This window comes from Cryptomeria japonica, chromosome 6 (genome assembly GCF_030272615.1).
Source record: "Cryptomeria japonica chromosome 6, Sugi_1.0, whole genome shotgun sequence".
In the NCBI taxonomy this organism is placed as follows: Eukaryota; Viridiplantae; Streptophyta; class Pinopsida; order Cupressales; family Cupressaceae; genus Cryptomeria; species Cryptomeria japonica.
Window position 1 is genome coordinate 463,233,363 of NC_081410.1, and position 23,195 is coordinate 463,256,557.

The following is a 23,195-nucleotide window of genomic DNA, read 5'->3' on the forward strand; positions in this document are numbered from 1 at the left end:
ATAACACTTCTGAAGAATTTGCAGTCATGGAAGTAATACCAGTTGAAGCTCCTGCAAATCCCTAGATCGTGTACTAATCTCTTGCTCCATCTTGGCTGACTGGAGCTGGAACCGGTGAACGGTTTGCCCATATGCTGCAAAGGAATCATAAGGAGTCTTGAATGTGCCCAAGTAGGACTGTAAGTCCATTTGAAGCTATTGCTTCTTGGCTAGCACATCATCACAGAACAGATGAGGTTGACAGATTTTGCTGAGTAGCAAGTTTCCCTCATCCAAGGCATTCCTCATGTCCTTTTGATCCTTTAGTAGTTCAGTCCTAAGCTCATTTAACTTCTTCATTAGAGCAACATTAAGAGCCTTTTGGTTCTCTTTCTTTACATTGGCCTTTGCTGCTTCTTCTAGACTCTGCACCTGATCATCCACTACAGTACATAGAAGTTTGAGTTGTGCTAGTGAAGATTCAGTGTCAGGAAGATTAGTACCGAGGATTAAACTGGTAAGCATGTCTACAACCACCTGAATAATATCTTATTCTCTTGTCTTGTGAATGCCTTCAAGGAACTCTTGGGCAACCTTGATGCTCTGCATAAGCTTAGACTTACTTGCAGATTGGAGATCAATGGGGCTTAAGATAGCAACCGGTTTGGCTTGGCTACCAGTTGCCTTGGGAGTTTCCATCTGTGTGCTCTTCATTGCTTCAATTGTCTTGTCTGCTTCTTCCTTCTTTTTCTTCTCCTTCTCTTCCTTCTCTTTCTCTTCTCTCTTTTTCTTCTCTTCCTCTTCCATTTTCTTCGTGTCTTCTTCTTCTTTCTGCTTCTGCTTTGCTTCTACCTTCTTCTTTTGTTCTTCCTCTTCCTTCTTCTTCTTCTCTTCCACTTCCTTCTTCTTCTTCTCTTTCACTTCCTTCTTCTTCTTCTCTTCCTCTTCCTTCTTCTTTTGTTCTTCCTCTTCCTTCTTCTTCTTCTCTTCCACTTCCTTCTTCTTCTTCTCTTCCTCTTCCTTCTTTTTCTTTTCCTCTTCTTCCTTCTTTCTCTTTTCTTCCTTATCCTCTTCTTCTTTCTTTTTCCTATCATCTTCTTGCTTCTTCTTTTCTTCATCTTTCCATTTCTCCTCTTCCTCTCTTCTCTTCTCTTCCTCTTTCTTCTATTTCTCATCTTCATCCTTCTTCTTTTTCTCTTCCTATTCCTTTGATGCTTGTTGTGTGTCCTCAGCTTGTTCACCACCCTGATCGACCTGTTGCCCTTGCTCTGTTCCCTCAGAAGGTATTTCCTGGGTGACATCTTCTACATCTAGGGCATCGACATCGATGGTGTCGATTGGTTCTTCCACCAAGTTTCCTTCCTCATCAAAGACCTCATCCAGTTTGGAAATAACCGGTTCCTTTTCCACTTGGAGGTTGGCCATTCGTGCTTTGTGAGAGCTGATAGCATGGGCCATGTGCTGATGTGTATCCTTTTCTACATCATCAACTCTCCCCTCCAACAACCAGAGTCTTCTTCTCCTTGTGAAGAAGAGACCTTTATTTTGATCCAAGGCATCAAACAATTCTGAATTTGAGAGTTCGGGGAAGTACTATGCAAAAAATTTCTCCCTAATCTCCTGTTCCTTTTCAATGGCAATGCGCCATTTATTATCCAATGCTTTAAATAATGAATCCAGTGTCTGAGATTTAATCTCTGATAGTAACCGGTCATTTTTACATAAATAAAGAATGATTTCCTGTAGTACTTCATCTTTTTCCTCACTATTGAATTCATCATAATAATCTATTAAATCATGAAGTAATTTTCTCCTAATATTTTTTACTGTTCTTTGACAATGTATCAAAGGTTTGTATGAGGAGATGTCTATATTTACCAATGCAGATGTTGCCAGTTCATTCTTCTTCATCTTCTTTGTCTGTCTTGCCTTCTTTAGCTGCTCATCAGACTCGGTTTCTTCGGAGTCTGGTTCATTTGCCTTAGTCTTCCTCTTTCTTTCGAAGACTTTTGCCGGTGTTACCTGTGGTCTCTTCTTTGTCGGTGACCGCTTGGTCACTCTTGGAGTTGCAGTGGTAGCCGGTACCAATGCTGCTGGCACTGCCTTAGCTTTCTTAGTTGCCAGTTCTTTTCCTTTCTTTACCAATGGTTCTTCAACTGGTGCAATCCTCTCCAAGTAGGTTCCGGTCCTCTTAGCCTTTGGATCAAGAGGCGAGGCAATAAGGGTTGAAGCATACCCTTCCAGCATGCCAAACATGACTTCATAGCCCATAGGCTCCACTTCCTCCATTCTAGGCTTAATAGCCTCCATTAGACATTTGTCCACCTGAATAGTGAAACAGATGTCATATTCGTATTTCTTCACTATGTCACCTGAGATTCTTACCCTCTGACTCATCTTTCTTCTGAACTCATCAAAATATTTGTTCAGTACCTCAGGGTAGCTGGTTCCAATGGCTTGCATTCTTTCCTTTATCTGCTTGGTTACCGGTTGGTCAGGTGACCACTGGACATCTCCTACACCCAGAAAGTAGCCTTGGAAATAAAAGAACAACCCTACTAGTAGTTGTCCAAACTTAAACCTCAGTGAGTTGTCCTACTTGATTGCCTTAAGATTTAGCAGGAGTTGCCTTTGCATGCTGGTGCATAAGTCAAAAGATGCATCCTCTTTTATCATTCGGTGAGCGACATTTAGCGCTGCAGCAGATACAAAATTAATCCTGCTGGCTGAGAATGTTCTGTATCTAATCACCATGCATGCGTATTTCACCAAATCATCCTTGATAGGATTGACTATCATGCCCCGTGAATCACTTGTTGAACTGGTGAGCTTGGTCATTTCCATTTTGCTCACTTTTCTCAATGCTGACACCTCCCTTATGTTGCAGAAACCGGTGACTACATGAATTGCCTGAGGCATGATATCATGCGTCCTCTCCAGGTACATCTTGTCACCATGGACTCTACTCAAGATGATCCTGATGTGATCCTCTATGAAGTCTTCTAGGAAATATACTGTGTTGTGTAATTTCTTCTTCTCTATGACAATAAATTCCGGTTTGATCCTTTTGTCCTTTCCACAAAATAGACCTAACTGAGTATGAATGGCTAAAGACCCTAGGCCTTCTATTTTGTAATCAATATAATGGGAAATTCCTTCTTCGACTATGACTCAAGCTGGAACTTGTGATAAAGCATTATACTTGGACTTCCTCTGAATGAAACTTTCTGACTCAATGGATGTACTTGAACTGGTATGAGATGCGGAAGCCATTGAAGAATATTTCAAGAACTGAAAAATACCTTTCAAACGCGAATTTAGGGCTTCCTGATTCTGCTTCACTTCACTCTCCGTTGGATGCCAAATCACCGCTTTGTGTTCTTCACTACCGCTTGCAAACTAGATTTGAATCTCTTTCAAGGTTATCCAGTTTCTTGAAATCTAAGCTCAAATTGCCTTTTCTTCACTCTGCACTTGAAAACTTTTCTTCGCTCGAAAACAGATAGTGAGAAATGATTTGAAAAATGCATTTATACATGTCTCTCACCTACCGTCATTAATGCTCCTTTATTAGGGCGTAAACCCTAATTTCCCTTTTTACTATTTCCGGTCTTCTGCCAAGCAACAGGTATTGCATACCGGTTAAGGACTTTTATCAGTGTCAACTGGGGGTTCGAAAGCATTTCGTTGTTTGCTCCCCCTAAGCCTTTGAGGCTTAGTTTGTCGGTTCTGATATTTCCACACTAGGTGCAGAAACCGGTTCCTCTTCCGACAATATTGGTTTCTTCTTCCATATTTTCTTCATGTCTCCTTGAACTTTTTCAACATCTATTTCTCCTTCTTGAGTGACTAGTATATCATCAGATATACTTTTTTTGCTTCTGCAAAATCTTGCAATGTGACCCAATTTGTTGCAGTGATAGCAAACAAGTCCAGGTGCTCTCCAAGGTCCATTGTACATGTTTCCATTCTTCCTTCTGCATGTTGCAGCAGTGTGACCATGACCATGACAGGTCATGCAACTTTCTCTCCATCCGGTTGCCGCTTGATGGCCACCGCTTCTTGACTGATGATTGAAGACATTAAACCGGTTGTGGTTCCAGTTCATAAAAGGTTCAGGACCAGTTCCTTGGGTCCTCTGAGGATATCTTCCAGTGTTATCCATTACAGACCTGCATTCAAATGCTCTATGCCTAAACTTGTTGCATGCATAACAATGACCATTGAACTTGTTGGATCTAGGTACATTGTTGATAAAATAAGGAAAATTATTGTAGGCTTTACTCCTACATACATTGGTAGTGTGTCCTTCTTTAAGACAGTTAAAGCAAATAGGTTTGAATTTTTGCTTACCTTTTCCTTTGAGTGTCGGTTGCTTCTTTGATGCTTTAGCATTTGTTCCTGAGGATTCTCCTTCCTCATGTCCAGAAAAACCAAGACCATTGGTATTCTTTGCCGGTCTAGATGACTCAAGCTTTTGCTCTAGCTTGATAGTACTTTTGCCAAACTTAGCAAGTATTTCCTTTGACTCAAAGAGTTCTTTGGAAATAGCAGTGTTTGTATCCATTAGACTTGCATTTTTAGAGATGGCAATGTTTAGTTCTCCTTGCATGTCTTCTTTTTCCATTCTGCTCTCATGAAGGTGAGCAGTCAGTGCACTAATCTCATGTTTCTACTTGGAGATTTCATGATCTTTGTCCTTTACCAGATCTTCAGCTTTTCTCTGGTTCTCAAGCTCTTGATTAAACCGAATAGTCAATCCTTCCAACTCCTTTCTCAGATTGGAGTTTGAATCATTCAGCTTATTCACTTCAGCAATCATGGCTTCCATGTTAGCTTCATCTTCAGAACTACTTTCAGATAGTTCCATCAGCCTCTCTGCATGTTCTCTCCTTTTTGCTTGAGATGCCTTGTATTTGACCATAAGATCATCATAGACTTGCTCAGACTTAGTGAGCCATTGAGTAAGTTCCCTTAAGGTGTATTCCCCCATATCTCTTTCCAAGTGGTTAAACTTATAGAAAGGTAGGCTCTGATACCAATTGATGAATACTAAGAGGGGGGGTGAATTAGTATGTCAAAAACTACTGCACTAAAACACTTACACGGTCTAAAGATAAACCAGTAAAGTATTTTGGCAGTCAAACCGGTTACCACACATGGAAACCAAAATGCAAATAAAGAATTCACCCACAAAAGCAATACAACCATAACACAAGATATTTGACGTGGAAACCCAACTGGGAAAAACCACGGTGAGATGGAACTCACAAGTCACTATCTACAGAATAGAAACTAGACCGGTTAAGGTCTTACAATGTTCTTCACCAGAACAGACCCTGTTAGGAATCTCAATCTCTGTTAGGAGATAAGTCTGATTAAACACTACCTTGTCAGAGGATTTTCGATTCACATGTGTGAACCACCTTGTTAGAGGATTTTACAAAGGCTTTGAGGCCTACCCGGTTAAGGGCTACCGACTTGTCAAAGATGTGAGTAATCAACAAGTGTTTGATCTATCTAATAGCACAAACTGCTTGGTTAGATCCAGTTTTGCTCACAACTAATGCATTCCAGCATTACTTCAGTCTTCTCTCTCTCTCTCATAGTTACAACTTGATCTTCTTAGATAAGATCGTTCTCACAACAACTCAACTTCCACCTCAAACCCTAGCTCAACATTAACCCTTTCAACAACAACTTAAAACCCTAGACATGATGTCCTTTTTAAAGGAATCTGATTTCATGTCGGTCAAATAGGATTACATTACAATTTCCTAGGTTCAATGAATCTAGACATACTCAGTAACACGACACAAGAATCACCGTCAATGTGTCGGCACCGTCAAACAATCGGTGGATTGGTAACTCATCACAAAATGCCGGATGATAACTCATCACAGAGTATTACCGGTTCCTACAAAATACCGATTGCCGGTTTGTAAAAAATGAAGACTGGTAAGAATGTGTTGTGCCACTTTGCTCCCTCATACCATTTGGGATATACGAACCGCTTGGGGTCAACATGTCGCTTCAGACCGGGAAACACATTCTGCAAAATCACTAGTCTAGAGACTAGTATACAACATACCGGTTGCAACAAATACTGGTTGAGCACAAGCTCATACATATAAAGGGGATCTCAATACAAGCGTGTGTCCATCAATGACAATCACAACATAAACATCAAAAATGCCAACAACCTAACCCCAATTGGTTACGGTTTTTTATTTCAATGCCCAATCTAAGTTATGCCTACACTATAAAGGCAATTTTGTAACATATTTTTAGGGTTCTTCTCACTTTTCTCTTATAGAAATTCCTTCTGTAACTATAATTTGCCTTACCTTTACATCAATCGAGTTTTTTGTTTGACCTCTTTTCAGTTCAAACACCTTGTGTAATGTATCTTACCTTTCTGTTTAAATGTATTTTTTTTTGTTTTCAGATTGTGTGATTGTGTTAACATCTTCGTAGGTGTTGTCTGTGAATTACTTTCATTCCTCCCATCACCTTCTAGGATCCGAACATTTGCATATATCATTAGGAGTTGATTAAAATGGAAAATTTGTGTGTGTTTGGATAATTTTATGTATGTCTTATGCATTCATAGGAAAGGTAAGACAAATTTCAATATTGATGCAACACCTCCATTTAATTTTCTCTTAGGAGAATAGGTTTTAGGAACAGGCTTTATAAGTGTTGGGTTGGTTCAACATTGCACCCTAATTGGAAAGGAAGTTAGCCTTCTCTAGAGATTCATCCTCACATGTTAAGGTCCCACACTTGGAGGTTGTTTTCATGTTTCACAAGGTTGTTTGAGTTATTAACTCAATCAAGGGTGCAAACTTTTGTGACAACAACACCCTAATGCTAAAATTAGAACAACTAAAGAAATGCAAAGTAGGTGTTAAATTAAGCTCAACTAAATATAGGACTAATGCAAGAAAAGAAAAATCAATATATTAAAAAGCACCAAAGTTTAGCTTAAGTGAACATGCAATTAAAAGACCTAATTAATAAATAATTAGATAATTATCCTAAAATTACTTCAATAGGGGTTGGGACAATAAAGGAACTATTTCTTGGAAAGAGATTTTTTTGGTTATGTTAAAGGTCTTAGCAAAGTTTTCAACCTTTTTAGACTTTTTTTAACTACTAAAATTATGTGGTTTTTATGGAAAGAAAGAAACTAAGATTGGTTCCAAAGTAAAACAAGGATGCTTACTAAGTCTAATAAAAGCCTCATTTTTCATACCATTTCTTTGTAGTCATTGTAATGTTGTAAGTATCCAAAGAGAAGTTTTGGGAGCTCTTGGACACTAGGCAAGCTACCTTCAATAAATCAAAAATCAAATATGCTAGACATTAGCCTTTCTCTAGAGATGAAGATGATAAATTCTTGAATAGTTATTCAAATTTTCAAAAGAGGTATAATAAGAAATACACCTATGAGATGCATTTGGAAGATATGGGCCTCAAGGAAAAGAAAAATGTGTAAGAAAAAGATTGTTACCACGAGGTAGTTAGGTCTAACGACATCATCTTTGATATTGACACTCCTATTGGTTAGAACAATATGGATATATTTATGAAAATTTGTGAATTTTGAAAATCATACTCTCTATTATGTACTAATCTTCATCTTTGTAGATTCTCATGCTTTCATCTTAAGGTCTCTTGTGGTCCAATCTACTAATATTGTTCTTTTATCTACTTAGACTAGTGATTGTACTTTGATTCATCTTTTTGGTAATCTATTATCAATTAAAAAATAATTAGTACATATCAATTTTATATCTCATTGTAATTTAAATAGTTATAAAATAAAACAATATAATTTTTAAGTTAAGAAAATAGTTTCCAAATTAAATAACATTTTACATCTTTAATATGTATGCAAGAAAATAATAATAATTCTAAATAAAATAAAATAAACTTTTAAGTAAATAAAATATCTCCAAATGAATATAACATTTCTTAAAAATAAGAAATTAAATATTCTTTTATTTTCTTATAATCGAATTGTTTATTTCTATATGATTATTCTTACATTGTTTCATATTAAAAAAAATAGATATCCAATATAAAAAATAGAGCATTACTGATTGTGAAACAAGACAAAGATTATATGGAGGGGAGCTTGCTAAAAAATATCAATGTTGCTAGATTTTTAAGGATTATTTTGAAGTGGATGGTCTCATTATTTTTGGTGTAGTGCAATTCAAACTTAAAAATTTAAGCTTCAAAATTTATAGAAGTAGTGATCTCATGAATTTTATTATTTAGCATATTCAATTCAACAAACTAATAAATATAAAATAAAAAAAATAATTAGTAATAATTGAAATACTGAAACTTTTGACAAGTGGTAGAAGAAAGTCTAAGATCGTGGGGAAATTTCTAGTGCTCCACCTTTCCTACCCTCTCACCAAACTGTTATTTTTAAGAAAAGATTTCAATTAATCTTATAACAAATTTTTTGTTTGTTTACTACTTGTACAAACCAAATTTTACTTAGAATTAAAATGTAGTAAAATACTCAACTCAATCTAGAAACAAGTGTCACGTAATGACAAGTACTTGGTGTAGATTTGTAATAGTAATTGAATTTTTTTTTTGCAAACAATTAGAAAATAGAAGAGATTAATAATTTATACTGTATTAATTATAATGAATGAATAGGTAGTCGAAGAATTCAATCTAGTACATATAAATGTAGGGTCATATTGATAATTTGTAATCCCAATTTCTTAAAAAAAATAATGATTTTTTTTTATTGTATTAATTACAATGATGTGTGTAGAATATGCTTGTTAATATATAATAAAAATCCACTTCTTCATGCTTTGAGGAATGATCTAAGGATAATGAACTATTGGAAGGACTAGGGACATATACACTATATCTTTTTAACATTAAGTAAACTTAATTATAATTCAAACCTTAGTCATAATACATCAAAAATCATTTAATTATAATGAATGTATTTGGTAATATTTGTAGTTTTTAAGTTAGTTCATTCAATCTTAACAATAATATTTGCTCTTAGTTGAATATTAGAAAATATATTTTTTATTATTCAATAATGGAATATCACTAATGAATACATTTTTAATTATCTAATAATGGAATATCAATAATGCTAGAGAATATATTATCTATTATTCAATTAATATTAGTCTTTCACCCACTTGTCATGGTAGTTACCTTGTACTCGTAACTACCAGTATTTTCATAATTAATCAATTAGTATCAAAAAAATTTCACCTAGTTTCAATAGTGAAGGAAAAATTCATTTGTCATGTTAGTTACCTTATAACATATATCAAATCAAACAAAAGTTAAGATTTATAGGACCAAAATTTTCATTTTTCATCCAAGTAGTCATAATCAAAACATCTCCACAAATATTATTATTGTATTTTCATTATTATATTGCTATTAATTTATTATAATTATTATAAGAAAATTTAAACATTCTAAATATTATTTTATAGGATTAAGATTTAGTTTGGTTTTGTGTTAGTGTTTAGTTTTGTTTAGTCTTAAGTTAGGTTAAGGGTTAGTGTTCAATTATGTTTAAAGTTAGCTTTCAATTTTGTATAGTTTTAGGGTTGTGGTTAAATTTGGTTTAGTGTCAGTGTTAAAATTTGTTATGGGTTAGGGTTAAGGTTAAAATTTATGTTTAGTTTGGATTAGTGTAAGATTTAGGTTGGATGAGCATTAGTGTTAGGGAAAAGATTATGTAATTTGACTTAGTTTTAAATTATTTTTTAAGTTAGTTCATTTAATCTTAACTATAATATCTATAAATATCTTATTGAATATTAGAGAATCTATTTTTAAAATTTACATTCAATTAGTATTATAATTAGTTTTATAGTTTCAATAATAAAGACAAAATTTATTTGTAGTTTTTATATTATCAAATTAGACGAGGATAATTTAAAAGATTTAACTTACAAATTCAAAATAATTTGAAAAAAAAACTAAAACATACTAAATATTATTTTAATGATCTAAAAATTTATATACTAAACTACATATCCCATACAAGTTTTTGTTTCAAATTTGTTCCAATACATAAATAATTTTTATTAAAGAAATTCCATTTAAAATTTTAAAATTTAACTTTTGTCTTTTTCCTCCCTCCGCCGCCGCCGCCGCCGCCGCCGAAAACTGCCAGGCACTTCGCTCGGCGTCTTCTACATGTAACATGCAAAAAACAAACACGAAGCATCCGAGAAGTTTCGACAGTTTATATCAGTCAATCTCCAAACTAGAGTATTCATTTATCACTGCCCATAAAACTCTGTCCTGCAAAAATCAGAAACGGCGTGGCTATATATGTAGAACACCAATGTAGAAGAAGTAAGCACGTGAGAAAACATTTAATGGCGTTCCAGAGAATGTTTTTTATGTAATATACTAAAACCAGTGCAATCAATCAATAATAATGCTAAAAGTGGGGCGTTTTCCTTAAAGAAGATTTAAAGGCACTATTTATATTTGTGCACATCAATCAATCAAACAGGGCCATGTGAAGTGTGAATTTCGTAGCGTCCTCTAATTCTGCAAAACGCCACATTTTCTGCGAAAGGTCGGTGGAAGCAGCCAAAGTGGTAAAAGTTCAGTTGCCATATTTAAAACTGCAGTGAATTTCCAAAGCCAATCAAAAGAGCTTTTGCAGGGCCTTCCGTACAGATCGAAAGCGTGCCGTACAGAAAAATTTGCGCAACTTTAGGCAGGATTGGGGGCAGCATATGATATTTAAAGCTTCATGCCAGATGCCGTGGTACGGAAATTCAGCACGCCGGCAGTTGTATCGGAGCTTAGTGACGAGCTTCTAACGGCGTGAAGAAAGGAGGCCACGTGCACCGTATCGTAAAGTTGGTACGAATTACACATGTGCCAACTGTAATGGTGGCATTGCGAGGTGAACTACCCAATATGAAAGATGAAAGGTGCAGATTAAATCCTCACAGCTTGGTGTATTTTTTTATTTTTTGACAGCACCAAATTTGAGGTCAATTCTTTTACTAAATATTACCTTCCTGACTTCTACCTGCCCTGGTTGCGGCTATTCTAGCTCCAAAACAGATCGTACAGTGTGTTAGTGACAGGTTAGTCAATCGCAGTCGTTAATTGCAAAATCGACAGTGTAAAATGCGTGACTAACACGCGTGTTAGTCAATTCGTACTGTCTTTTTGGAACCAGAATAGACGCGTCCCCAGTGCATGAGGTGTGTACAAACTCAAGTAATGGGTAAATTAACACATCTATTTTGTTCTTCATTTAATTTTGTGCCATCTTGATTGATTAGATAGGGAAGTGGGGTCTAGGGTTTTATAGATTAGTGGTTATTTAGCTAACTAAAACATACATCATACAAGAGAGTTTTCAAAAAATGATTATCTTCTTGGTATGATGTGCATTTTAGTTTGTTGGATAGACGTTTCCGTTTTACAGTAGGTGGTCTAAGTGGGGTTCATATGTGAATATTTGTTTTATAATGAGTATTTATTTGTTACAAAAAGTTGTAGACATAAAAGTCTTACAAGTCTTTTACAACATCATAGCATATGACACACATTGTACACATATCCAATTGATCAGATATGGAACCCTTAAAATAATATTCTCTGTAAAGGGGAAGGGCCAATAGGGAAGTGGGGGCTTATGGTGGAGGGAGGGATTGTTGTCTTATAGTGGACTATTAGTCAATCAAAAAATACAAATTATTCTTGAAAACTTCACAAATATGCACCAATCAATTTTGAGAGAATATTTATTTTATGATTAGTATTTATTTGTACAAAAAAGTGGTGGACATACATGTCATTTGTGTCTTTTAAAACACAACAACATATGACACACATTGTACACATATCTAGTCAATTAGATATGGAACCCTTAAGATAATATTCTCTGTAAAGGAGAGTGGCCAATAGTTGTGTGGGGTCCAATTATTGTTATAACACTTTTACTTATAATATTCATTATACCTTTTGAAATCCTTATTTGTCCCACCCATGAGGTGTGCATAAACTCAAGTAGGGGAAGAGTACCAATAGATAATGTTGACTCTTAATTTTATCTTAATCGTGAACAATCTTATGGGAAATTCAGTGATAGGGGGACCTATTGCACAAAACTCACTGAATGACCTTTGGGTTTAAGAAGTCGTCTCTTATATAATTGGGGGAGAAAAGGGGAAGGAGGAAACTTAAAGCAAAATAGTCTACACTATTTAGGCGATGCGTCAGAACATTTTGGAAAAGCATTAACAACATATAAAACCTAGAAACATCTGGTTTTAAAGCCCATTCAACAATCTACATGCTCAGAACCATTCAAGAGAATAATCCAACATAACACTCATTCAACATAAAATGATATTAACTATTCATTCAACAGATAACAAGTCTCAAAACATAGTTTAATACGCGAAGTCTCACAACAAATATCACAAAAGTTATTGAACTTGAAAACAACACATAATATATTAAGCTTCAAATTAAACCATCACAAAGACCATAGGCACAATCTGATCTGTCTATCATTCACCAAATTAAATCAACATAAAGGCTTCTTCAAATGAGCCAAAGTCTAAAAAACTCTTTGAAAGTCTGAACCCCTCTAAGAAAGGAAAAGAAAGCATAAATAGAGCTCGCAGCTCCTAACTAACAACCAACGACATCAACAACATCCTAGCAACTGCTCCTGATAAGAAAACCTGGCGTGGCGCCCAACAAGACACTACCCAGCAAAACCACCTTCAAAGTTACTATTTCCACCGTGTCATGGCGATCTCCATACTTGCCCAACAATAAAACCATGATGCAAACCACATCCTGGTTCACAAAGCACCATGGAAGACATGCGGCAACTCAGGGAACATCTGAAAATGAGCGCAGAAACATAACCAAATCGGGCAGTGTGGAGGCACCAAGTGTCCTTATCCTCGCACGATGAATGGTGGGGCTGAGAAACATACCATGTTACAAAAACCCAGCCACACGGCAACTCCATGTTCTCCCTACTTTGAACGAAAAATACGAGCAACTAGAGGCAATGTCGAGACGCCACCTGGCAAATGGGGAAAAGGCCGAAGGCAAAGAAGAACATTGCCACTTGGTCAAAATGATGTCTGTGAGCAATCCCGAAATAATATCAATATTTCTTGGCGACTAAATGGGGAATTCTGCCTACAGAATGCTAGAACCCAAAATTGTTGGTTCGGAGACCAGACTTCATGCTAGAGCGAGGCGAAGTAGATTGAAGACCTGCTGCAACAGAAACCATTCATCCTCGAAGGGCAACACCTATGCTTCCAGACTCTGGTAGTGTTGATCGAAACAAATTACTTCGTCGAATGACAAGAGCTGGTTCATCATGGACTAGTTTCAAGAGTGCATAGAGTTGGGCCAAGGGATGCAGGAGATGCTCGACCTCCTCCGTCGAGATAGGATTATTCAGGCATTGTAGGAAGGTCCTCTCCTACTGTATTTCTTCTATCTGGTTCAACATTTGTTCAATCCCTAACATGAAATCATCTGCAGGAAAAGGAGAAGGTAGACCCAAGGAAACAAACCTCTCTATGCGCTGCTTGATATCTAGAACCGAAACCTACAAAAGTTCAAGGGCTGCTAAGACATGCATGATCATCCTGCATTGGTTGATGAAGACATTAGTTTTCCTGATTAATTGCTTGCGGTTTGTAACCCCTTTTTCTCTCAACTCTTCATCTTGAGTCGCATATAGCATCTGAATTAAACCCTGGGATATGGGGAGCTTAGGACCAATAAAAACCAGAGAGCTATTAATGAGAGTGCCTACTTCAATATGGAGGGACTGCACATCTCTTAGAAATCTCAGTACGAGTTGTAGTGAACGACAATACTGCTTAATTCTTTCCCAATGGGAAACGTACAACTCCACCAGAAATGGAGATAGATCATCATGAACCTCCATGAGGGGAGGAATGATTGGCAGTCGTGAGATTTCTTCGTCTTTTGTTGTTATTTCATGTTGCAGCTCCCTGCACTTGTCTTGTTCAAGGACCACTTGACTTTCCATAGCGATGATTCTGGTGCTTCCATCTTGCACAACTTGTTGAAGTTACGACATGAGATCTCGTTCTTGCTGCAATAAACCTTCTGTATCCATGAATTTCTTTTCCACTTGATCCAGGCTACTCCCTTTTTCACGCAACTCTGTTTCAAACCTTGCTTTCTCCTCCGAAAGTGTGACCTGTGCCTTACTCAATTGTTGAGCGCACTCTTCTTTTAAGCGGATCTCCTCATGCAACTGTGTATGCATTTGTGTAGCATCTCTGGAAGTTTCTTTTAGCTACTGTATTTCTTGCTCCTTCTCCTACAATTCTTTCAAGGCCACATTTCCCGTTGACTCCTGCCCTTTCAACTGAGAACTCAGATTGTTAAGGGCGGACCATAACTTTCCTTTTTCAGAGCTAGCTTGTGTCAACAATCCCTATAAGCGGTTGATTTCAACATTCCTAGCTTTATCTTCTTTCCTCTACTAGTCCAAAGATTCTCGGAGATTCGCTTTCTCCGCTTGCACCTTCTCTAGGTGATGGATCTTCTTGATGAAATCCCAAGATACAACCTTCAAAGTTTCTTCCATCATCTCAACTTTATCAGATGCTATAGCATTCAGAAGATTGACCCCAATAGCATGTAAAGTTTAATCGTTGGGTCTCATTTGGGCCTTTGGCTTGTCGACCTTTGGGAACAAAGAAAAGACTATCCTTTTCCTTATTGAAATGTGTCTGTATGTGAGGACGGGCTGGCCTGGCACCATCCTTCTCCTTTCTTTTACCAATTTTTCCAATGTGTGCAGAATTGGAATAGGTAACCTATTGTTGATAAGCATATGGATTTGCAATAGCTTGGCCTACAAATGTTGCACTAGGAGGGATTGCAAAGGGAAATTGGGAAATAGGGCCAGCAAAAGGGGTTTGAATGGGATGCGCAAGCATGGATGGAGAAAAAAATGGGACGAAAGGAGAGGCTCCTAAGGAAAATGGATCAATGGGTACTACCCCAATATTTGAGGGAGGAGTGGACTCTCCAAAACCAAGTCTATGTGAGACAGTGGCTGCATCGGGCATTAGCAAGGAAAACGTTGCAGGGATAAAATCAGGGTCGGGGAGCGAAACGGGGACCTACGAAAATGCAACTTGAGAGTCAGTCGGAGTTCCAGCAGGCGCTAAAGTTAGAGCAGTGGGAATTTGGGCAGGCATGGGTGTGATATGGGGAGCAACAAACACAACTTGAGTAGAGAGAAAGGGTAAAGAAGGGGGTACTTGATCTGTGGAAGTCACCAACCGTTGTGAGACTGGGGGACCTTCTAGGACTCGAGAAGATGAACCTTTCTTTGCATGACCCAGATATTTCTTCTTACTGGGAGGGGAGTTAGGCGACTGCTTCTCCGCTAATCTCTTGGTAATTTGGGAACGAGGTCTTCGAACTGAATCGACGAGAGGGTATGTGCAGGATCATGGTGTGCCAAAACAGGCCCTTAAGTGGCAATGAAATTTCAAAAAATCAGAGTTATGCAACTTGACATGAAAAATTGAATAAGTTATGAAAATTATTTTTAAAATATGTAAGAAGAGAATCTATAGAAAATTGAATGTAGTTTCTAAGCTACTAGTTGTTTTTTGAAAAACAAATCCTATTTGATGAAAATTTTAAATTTCAATGCAGTGGTACAAAAATTTCAGGAAAAAGATAAGAAGTAGGTGTATGTCTGACCACCCTAATTACAATCAAAACATAATATTTTTTTATAAGATTTATAATATAAGTATTAGACTCATGTCTGGATGTGACACATATTTTTTAATAATGTTTTATAAAGTAAATAATTATTTATGATTTTTTTACTACAACTTTTCAGAAATTCAGAAACTCCTATATCTGACCACCTTAACTTGGTCAAAAACTTATGAAATTCAATTTTTTAAAATTTTTCCCTATAGTAGACGAAGCATAGGATGTGACGTATGTTTCAAATTCAAAAAATGCTATGCAGTTTGAAAGTTATGAGTATTTTTCAATCAGTCTATCAATCAGGACTTTTTTTAGAATTCAATTAGAAAATAAATAATAAATATTTATTAAAGTCATCCATTCGGGTGGGTATTGATCCGGCAAATAAATCATCGCAATACCATTCCAGCACCCATTGTCTACAACTTTCGTTGCATCCACAGTTATTTAGAGTGGTTCGGAAGAGCTTGGCTTTAGCCCGTCACCACTTAGGGTCGTTCCCTCTCACCAATGCCTATGCGAAGTGCCAGGCAAATCGGGAGGCAGGCCCAGTTCTAAGGGTTAAAACATGCAATCAAATTAAAAACAAACAAAGCATGCATGGTGTTCATTAACCTTTAAGAAATAAAATGTGCACAACTACTTTAAAAATCGCAAGCAAGATGTTTTAATGAGAGTCTTTGACCGCATCCTGCATAAGATTTGTTAGTAGTTGCATTTTTAGTCTTCGTCACACGTAACGCTAAGATGCTGCACAGAGAATCAGTACCAAAGAAAAACCAAGAATATAAGAAACAAAATGAAAAACAAAGTAATTTGCAAGTAAAAACACTGGTTTTACCTTTGTTTCTGGCCTTACACAGGTGCAAAATGCCTCAACACAGGCGCAGAATGCACCAACACAGGCACAGGATGTCTTAACACAGGCGCAGATCTCTTTGACACAGGCGCAGATTTCTTTGACACATGCGCAGGATGCCTTGACACAGGCGCAGAATGCTTTGACACAGGCGCAGAAGTGTCTAGAAAGCTCTGAGTCACTCTGTTTCTTGAGTTTTTCACCTGCAAATCAGCTCAAAAGCACTCAAGACATGTTTAAGGGGTTAGTTCACGTCGGGTTCACTAGAAAATGTAGATCAGGAATTTGGAATTCATCAAAAGCAACTTTAAACTAGCTCAATCACGAAAAACTAGATTGCAATGATAAGAAATCCTAATACACTCAATAGAGATATGAAGACAAGATAATCAAAATGAAATTAAAGCAAACCAAATGCATATGTCTCCTTCATGTGGCTCCATTGTTCTTCTTTCACCTTCCAATTTGATGTTGTTCTCAGCTACAAAGTGCATTTGCAAGTGGAAAGCATGTTGTTTGATGAAATTTGTAGCATAAGGTTACTCGAAAATGTGATTGATTGATTGATCCCTTCGATTGAAGAAAATCATCCAATTTGTAGACAAATTGGAGAGATGACAAGATTAGCATGAAGAGATTTGAAAGGAAATTTCAAATCAAGAATGACAAATATGACAAATTATGACAAAATTGACATTTCTATGCAAGATTGATTGATTGACAAATTATGACAAAATTGACAAAATTGAAATGCCAATCCCATGAAATTAGGGGAAATATTAGAAAAATTGAAGAAAATAGGAGAAATAGAAAATTAGGAATTAGGAACAATTAGTAAATAAGATTAAAAATGATGAATTGGAAATTAGGAAATTAGAAAATTCGGTGAATTAATTAATAATTTTTCATTCATTAATTAATTCACAAAAATGGGGGGAATTAATTAGCCAATTAAATAAATATTTAATTGTGACAAGAAGACTTAGGATAAATAAATAAATTATTTAACCTAGAGGGAAAATGACAATCAAGATTAAATGAATAAATCATAAAATCCTAGAAAATGAATTAGAAATGCAAGGATGACAATTAGATCTTGACAAAAGATAATTGATGTAGGGTTGATTTGATCATGATTCTGACTGACAAAGGACTAGTGTTGATAAATGATTGAGATTGGCTTGACAAAAATCAATAACAAATTGACCAAGATTGACAAGGAGACCAATTGATAAGCGCCAATTGACGAGGAACAATGACTAATTGATCCAAATTGACATGATTGAAAAAGGACAAGGATCGATGATGAATCGATCGTAAAATGACGAGATTGACAAGGACAAGGATCAATGATGAATCGATTGCAAAATGACAAGATTGATGAGGACGAGGATCGATGACAAATCGATCACAAAATGACAAGATTGGCAAGGACGAGGATCGATGACGAATCATTCGCAAAATGACGAGATTGACAAGAGGACAAAAACCCTAATTCTATCATCGATTAGGTTTGATGATGTCCAAAATGATGATAAATGAGCACGCACATTGATGCGACAGGATAAGATCGACCAAAATCATGACTGAAGATTGTTATCGACAAGACCAAATTCGAAAGCGAGAAAAATGAGGAATGTAGAAGAAGGACTCAATGCTCGCAAATGATAAAGACCAAGTGCGCAACATAGAAGAAATGTTAATGCGACGCAAGAACCCTAAAATAAGGCAATGTGCAAATGTTAAAGTATGACTCCGCAAGTGTTGACCATTTTTAGATATCTACATTTTGCCCCTCTTTGAGACAATGCGATTTTAAGCGTTGTTTCAAAGAACAGTAATGAAAATGCCCCAAACAATAACAATGACATATGCATGCCCCCTCGAGGAATTGGCCGAAAAAATCCAGAAAAGAGGCCAAGTGATCGATAAGAATGATAGAAGATGATAGGTTCGAATGGATAAAAAATTGAAGGTCAGATGCACAAAGGACAAGCAGTGGAAGGCGCAAAAGATTGTGACCAGACTGATGGAAGAAATGTTAGTAAGAAGAAATTAGACAGAGGACAGTTAGAGATGAAGGAAAACTTTCTTTCACAAATGCACATAAGTAGGTGAGAGCCTTTATTTATTGTAGCAAAGTGGATGCAGAGCATCATGGCATTGAAGGCTAGAGCTAGAATGTAACCCTTTGCGTAAGACAGACATGTCGCACACAAGGAATGAGTGAATCATCCTAGGGTGCATACATCAAGGGTTGAGGTATGTGCGGCGTTCACAAAGTGAACGTACTTATCACAGACACCCAATGATATAGTTGTCCTAGTTTGTGACAAACATTCCACAAACAGCAAACAAGGAAAGGGACCATGAACCATCCCGGTCACTCTAAATCACTCAGTGACATCATCAAGCAACATAGGAACATGATCGAAGTCAAAGATAAATCGGTGAAAAGATAAGACGCACAAATTCAACCAAGTCAAACAAACATTCTGATCGTCATTGTCAAAATTGGAGAACAAGAAGGATCATGCTGTCTAGTTTCAGGGAATGCGGTACCCCGTTGAAGACAGGACATAGTTTGGTTTCGAGTATACCACACCCTGTATAAGACCCATGATAATAGTGACAAGGACAAATGATATTGATGTTGATTGATTGATATGACAATTTTGATCAGTTTGAATGTCTGGTTTGATTGAAAATTTTATCTGTTAATGCATGATTTCATTAAAGCATAGTGTTTGATTGATTGTCATTGGATGTATGCTTGGCAATCTGTCTACGCACGAAGGGGACCATTTATTGACAAAATGCAAAATGCCAAAAGAATTGTTTTTTGGACTTTGATGTTTTGAAAAAAAAATTTGTTCGTTTTTCAGGACTTTATTTGACTTTTTAGGGATTTTTTCAAGACACTATTTGATTTTTAGGGATTTTTTCAAGACATTATTTGATTTTTTTTGAATTATTTCGGGACATTTTTTTAATTTTAGGGATTTTTTCAGGACATTATTTTATTTTATTTTTTTTTGGATTATTTCAGGACATTATTTGATTTTTAGGGATTTTTTCAAGACATTATTTGATTTTTTTGGATTATTTCAGGACATTATATGAATGTTTTTAGGATTATTTCAGGACATTTTTCAATTTTTTTGATTTTGCCCCCAGTGTCTAGCAAGGCAAGGAATATGACAGGTGAATAAATAGGCTTGCTGAAATGTTGGTGGATAGAGGGAAGACAAAGGCCTTTTATCATGGAGACAATACGGATGCAATTTTCAAGAGCTATTGCGTGATGGGACAAGAGACTAGATATGACAATGTAAAGCAAGAACATGGCATGAGGGACATGTCAAGAGGTTTTTGAAACTATGTTTAAATTTTGTGTCCTTATTACAGACCAAGATCAAAGAATGAAAAAAAAAAAAAGTGTATGGATAGTGATAAGATATGGATAGGATAAGCAAGACCAAGAATGGGTAAGGGACATGGACTGAAGGTCGGGATAGGATACAGGATAGTGGCAGAAAGTTGCAATAAGCTAGGGAATATGGATGAAAGGTTGTAATAAGCAAATGGATAAAGACCAAAAGCTATGATGGACTAAAAGCTGCAAACAAGATGCATGATGCTCATGAAGATCCTCAGCCTTGTCAAGATCAAAGGTGGAAAGAGGAAATGGACATGAGGGACAATAGGACAATGGAGGAGTATAACATGGTATGATAGGATAATGAAGGGCAATAGGATATGAAGGAGGAAACCTGCCCCGAAGTGTGGTGTGCAAGAAGTTCATAGATTACGCATGATGCCTGTTTGCTAGGTTTTCATCATGGTACTTGCCCAAGGCGCCTGTTTGCCAGGTTTTCACCAGTGGACGAATTATTTTTGCTTTACTTTTTTTTTCTTTTTCTTTTTTTTTTTTGGATTTTTTTTTGTATTTTGACTTTTTCAATAGAAGTTGGACACATGATAGGGGATGGAAGAAGGACTCAAGCATATTATTGTTTGGATAGTAACCTTGAAATAAATGGACCATGACCTTTTAAAAGTATGTTCAAAGACGTTGGTAGGATAAGGACATCGAAAAAGAGATGAAATTAAGGCAAGGATTTATGCAAAGGATTGGACCAGAGGGATGGAAGGATGGAAAATATGCATTGGATAATGGATAGGGTATTGGAAAAATTGGGCTTCAGTGGATGGAAATGAAGGCAAGATCAATATTGGCACACACATTGAGGGGTGGTGGATTGATGGAGGAAAAATGGATTTTGGATATTGAGATTTTGATGGAGGAATAGCTTGGGATTTTGGGACATAAGGGCCCAAAATGGATGAAGAAGGTGATGGAGGAACAAATTTGAGAGGGTTGGATGGAGGAATAGCAACTTTGGATGCCAAGTTGGATTTTTCTTTAGGCTTTTGTGCTTCAAGGAGCCGCTTAGGGATCCACATGGTTTTTGATTTTTCATGCTTTTGTGGTTCCTTGGAGTGCATTGCTTGCACAAGGGATTTAGGAACCCATATAGATTTTAACTTTTGTTTTTGAGCAATGGGCCTTTGTGACCTTTTGGGTATTTCTTTTTCTTTATAGATCAATTTGTTCTTTGTTTTGACATGTCGATTATATTGGAAATGTTGATCCTTGAATACATGTGGATTGCTAGACTTATGATGTTTACACTTGGCATCCAAATTGCTTGGAGGGGGAAAGGAATGCATGGATGGATATGAATGAAATGGACTTCTTTTGGATGGATGAAATTTACTCAAGGATGTGTGCCTTTGCTAACCTTGCATAGAGGACGAAGGGATATAAGGACCTAAGATGGATGTAAAGTATGATGGGGAAGGTGTATGTTTTGATTGTGATGGAGGGATACCAACGTCTTGAGAGTGAGTTGTGTACACATGACCCTTAAGATCTTCTTTGATATGGAGGGGTTCTTTCTCATGAAGGTTCACTCCTTTGCCTTTATGAATATCTTGACTTGTAGGATACTCTTTTCTTTGGGAAGAAGACGTGAGTCCATTATGAGGTGGATGTGATATGAGAGAAATAATGAGATCTTGAAGTGGATCGGATTGCACCAAAGTGGAAGAACCCATTGTTAATGTCAGGGGTTCATGAACATCTTGCACTGACACATTCGAATCATGAGGGGGATTAGGATCATGAGGGGAACTAGGATTGTGTAGTGGACATGGTTCAATGACAAGCTCTTCAAGAGATGGAATGGGAGAAATAATGGGATCATCAAAAGAAATGCGATCTTGGAGTGTATATGGAGCATTAAGACAAGGAGATGGAGGAATAAAAAGATCCTGTGGAGGATTTAAAGGAATAATTTGATCTTGACGAGGAGGAAGATCATTGGAATCCTCTTTAAAGGTGCTTTTCTCTGGACTTTTAATGGGATCATCGGAAAGGATGGAAGGGATATCTTGATCTTTCTTAGGAAGTGGAATGCCAATGGGATTTGAAAGGACATTTTTTTCATGAAATGGAAGGGGATCATTTGGGATTGGATGGACTGGGATATCTTGATCTTACTCGGGGAATGGAGTGTCAATAGGACTTTGGATAGGATGGACAAGAATAGGGGAATCATCATGAGTGTCTGGGAACATGGGGTCCTAGTCAACAATTGGATGGGATGATAAGGTTTCGGGATCTTGATCTTGATCTTTGTTAAGACACGTTTCTTCATGCTCTAAATTATCCTCTTAACATGGGGTTGGACTTTGGATATGCATGGGGGATTCTGACAAGGGATCAACATTTTGGCATGAAGGAAATGCACTTTGAACATTTGTGATGGATTCTGACAAGGAATCAATGCTTGAACATGAGGAAGAGGGACTTCGAATGAGGTTCTCTAAAACAAGTAATGGCAATAAAGTGCATGGTGGCATTGGGTCTTGTATTTCTGAAACATGACAAGGACGTGCATCATGAATTGGATTATTTTGGCAATCAATTATGGATAGCCCTTGGATAATTTCATCCTTGGGTGTATTGTTTGATGAGGACAATATGGAAGGTTCTTGTGAAACTTCTAAAGGTGTAGGAATAGATGCCACCGGAGAGTCAATTTGTTTATGGGGGGATGAGGCATTGCTAGACATAAGTGTATTATCTTGATCTTCCTCAAAGAACTCACTTGGTAGTTTCCTTAAGATCCTTGCAATAAGGCCACCTTTCTTTCGAGGTTTTGACATGGTTGTATCTGGAATTTGAACTTGTTTGGAAAGGAGTTGGTTCTGGTCTGATGTCATATTTTGATTTTGAACTAGATGTTGATCAAATTGGTTTGACATGTTCAAAATTTGGCTTGGTGCATGTTGCAAGTTTTGTTTTTGAATGTTTGGTTGTGGTTGTTGACATTGATATGTTGATTGAACTTGTTGATATTCCACGATTGGTTGAACCATTTGTTGACATTGTATAGTTGGTTGGACATATTGTTGAAATTGAACCATTGGTTGTGTTGGTTGTATATGTTGTTGATTCGAGATTTGATTGAATGAAATTTGACCAAAT